The following is a 3,303-nucleotide window of genomic DNA, read 5'->3' as shown; positions in this document are numbered from 1 at the left end:
CCAAAAGAACACTCTTCCTTTTTGCCAGATGAGACCTGACCTGTGGAAGCATTCCAGGTAAACTAGGGGAAGCAAGCCTTTCTCTATCACATAAGCTGCCACAAAGCCTCATGAGTTCTAGAAACATAGCCACACCTAGCTTACATGCACTGAGGGGCATCAGGGTTCCAGGCATCAGGCCAAGTGCTGTTCAGTCCACTGTCACAACCACCCTCATAGAAGGGGAGCCAACACCACCTGATTTTATAGATGAATGAGGTCACAAGTAAGCCTGGCAGGGCCATGTATCTGTGCTGCCCCACAACACAAAATCTGGGGCCCCACAAATAACAAAGGAAGTGTGGTGGTTGGCCTCCAAGGCTGGCCCCACAATGCCACCCTCAAAGATGTGCATGCAGAGAAGTGAGTCCCTATGCCTGCCCGTGATTCTCGCCTGGGCCTACTTTTACCAGCAGAATGTGCAGGATATGACGGGATATGACTTCAGGGTAGTCTTCCTTCCTGAGCTGCCAGGGAGAAGTGTGGGGGGAGGCTACGTGGGAGAGCACCGAGGTGTAAGACACTCACCCAGCCACCCCAGGGACCCCAGGAGAGCCACTGCCCAGCTCAAGCCTGTGCAATCACGAGATACTGTAATAAAATGATGGCTACTTGCTTGTTTCAACAGTTAGTGTCTTTACTGTGTACTTGTGCAACAACAGATAACACAATAGGGAGATGTTTCCTCTGGGGCAAAGAGCTGTCCACACCCTTCTTGGCAGTTGTTACAGCCCCATGTGCCCCAAGGAGGCACTTCATGCAGCTGATGGGTTTAAGGCTAGCCCTGGACACTTGGGTACCTGCCTTCTTCCTGCTGGCTAAATAGGTGTTTTCTAGCCATAGAGTGAAAGCTGCAAGTGTTTCTGAGACATGGAAATGTTTTTGGCTTGCAACAGAGGAATACCGCAATGAGGTTAAACACCAGGATTTGAAATAAGATGTACGTGAAAAACAAAAATTCCAGTCAGAACGACCAGGCCCTTGGAAGAAGTGCAGAGAAGTGCTAGGCCTGTGGAGGGGAGCAGGTATGGGGCAAGGAAAGGCAGGGTTGAGGGAAGGGCCTGTGGCTGGAGCATATGTGTGGGCTCACATGCACACATCTGCACCAGAGGCATGGGTCAAGGGTCAAGGCCTTTGGGCCATGATCGATGTCATCAGGAAAGACAGGCCAATGCCAGCCTCAGAGCAGTGTTCCCCTACTCCCAAATTGGGACAGTGATCCCCTAAGACCTCCTAAGATTTCATGTAGCCTGGTGGCCAGCTCTAGGCTTCTCCTCAGCCAGGCCAGTCAGGAAAGATCAGAGAAGGCCTGGGAGGAACATCTTGCCCTGACATAGGTTCCATCTCCACTTCAACGCCACGTCTGTAGAAAGGGCGAGTCCATGTTTAATGATCCTTCACAGAGCAAGGGAAGATGGAGGGACATCCTCACAACACCAGAATCACTGTGAATGAGGGAAAACTCTCTCTGGCTCCACAGCAGCAGCCCCAGAATCACCTCCTCAGGCCCTTCCTGTACTATCATGAAGAATAAGAATCCCTTCAGATGCTTAAAAACCAGTCCACTCCAAATGCAGGTGAAGACTAAACAGTTACTTGGTGGCTAAAATCCCACAACTCGGTGTTTGAGAAATGAATTCTCCAGCAGCTCTTCCTTTTAAAAAATAACTTAGCATGTACACAGGTAAAACACATCACCATTTGTTACCATCGTGGTGCCCACTGACACGATGTGGGGTGCATTCTTCCCCATACACCCCTCCTAGGCTCCCCTAGTCCTGCGGACCAGGGCCCAGTGGGCTGCTGTGACGGTGGAGGGCAGGAGCACCTATCCTGAAGGGTTCTTCAAGCCTGCTGAGCAAGGAGGGCTCTGAACTCTCATTCCACTTACCAGGTTTCCCCTCCATGCCACCCAGAATCGCCAGCCGCGCCGACATCAAACCGAGCCCCAGGTAGCTGTGGAAAGAAAATCCTGGGTGAGGGGCTGGCCTGCCGCGGGAAGTGCTGGGTAACATCTTTAATCCTGCCTCCAGTATGCTCACCTGGCCTGAATCCAAAACAAGTGGGAAAGGGAGGAAACCTGTGGCAAGGCAGTAGACTTTCTGCTTCTAGAAGCCTCTCTTTATGGAAGTCAGGGCGTTCAGTTCAACAAATGAAAGCCTATTATTTAACCAGAGCTTGCCTAGGAGCTGTGGATGCTAGTGAACAACACAGATGTGCCCTGATCTTTATGGAGTGCGTATGCTTTACACCAAGAATCTACTGAAGGTGCCATGTGATGAATAGATGGCCAAGAAAATTCCTGCACAATCCACGGGCTCTTCGGCACCTTTTAGAAACCTCCTCCAAAGCAAAACAAAATAAGCACCAAACAAAAAAAAAGTGATTTTACTGTAGGTGAATTGACAAATGAAGTGGGGAGAAGGCAGGAGGAGGAAGGAACAGCAAGGGAGGAGGAAGTGCTGGATGGAGAGCCTCCAGCAGGGGGTGGTTCTGGGTGCTCTGGTCACTGCACAGGGCTGGCTGAGCCACACTCCTGGATGGGCAGCCTCTCCACCCCCACTCCCAAAACAAACCTGTAAGAATAGAGCTTGTAGGTCTGATTAAACATCTGGAGTGATGTCAGGCAGCCAGGCGGGGAGGTCTGGAGGGTGTCCTGAAGGAGAACGTGAGGGTTGCTATCCTTCCTGCTGGTCTTTCTTATGAGAAGACCAGGGTATTCACAGATGTATTCAATTAAATTAGTTTTTCTATAAGTCACACGTTGCAAAACAGTTTCAACAAGCAATGAAAAGTAAAACATCCAAAATGAAAAAGTGTTTTTCCTCCTTATAACTAACATTTACCATTCTGACAAATATGGCCCAACTGAGACAATTATGAGTAAATGTAAGTGCTCTTCCACTGTAAACTAAAAATAATAATAAAAAAGTGGTGGGTGAGGAAGGCACTGTGGTTAAAGCAGCAGACGGTCTAGACTGAAAGCATTTTCATCTCCTTTACAATGTCCCACAGGGCTTAAGGCTCTCTCCCTTTCTGGCAGTCAGACTCAGTAACGGCCCCCCCTCTGGCTTGCCCTGGGGGAAAGGGGGNATCTCACATCCTATGGCCCTGAGGGTTCCAGGTAGTATCTAATTTATCACCCCACAGAAGATCAAATTTCCATTTTTTTTCCCACCAGGGAAAAAAATCAAGTTAAAATCAAGTGAAGAAGCATTAACTGGGAATGAATTTGGCCATCAGGGCAGGAACTGACCGCACAGG

The 3,303-nt window shown here is 49.4% G+C and overlaps 1 long non-coding RNA gene across 1 annotated transcript; it reads right to left on the bottom strand.

Moving 5' to 3' along the window:
• Nucleotides 1-283: 283 nt before the first annotated feature.
• On the bottom strand, nt 284-3,214 carry LOC105235248. Its single transcript, XR_004622837.1, has 3 exons — nt 2,616-3,214; nt 1,931-1,995; nt 284-1,402 (listed from the first exon to the last, which is right to left on the bottom strand). It is a non-coding gene; the product is annotated as an uncharacterized LOC105235248 (long non-coding RNA).
• Between the last annotated feature and the right edge of the window lie 89 nt (nt 3,215-3,303).

The sequence above is a fragment of the Ailuropoda melanoleuca genome, unplaced genomic scaffold (genome assembly GCF_002007445.2).
Source record: "Ailuropoda melanoleuca isolate Jingjing unplaced genomic scaffold, ASM200744v2 unplaced-scaffold2656, whole genome shotgun sequence".
Classification (NCBI taxonomy): domain Eukaryota; kingdom Metazoa; phylum Chordata; class Mammalia; order Carnivora; family Ursidae; genus Ailuropoda; species Ailuropoda melanoleuca.
Note: the sequence above shows the minus strand (reverse complement) of the source record. Positions and strands in the feature narration are given on the sequence as shown.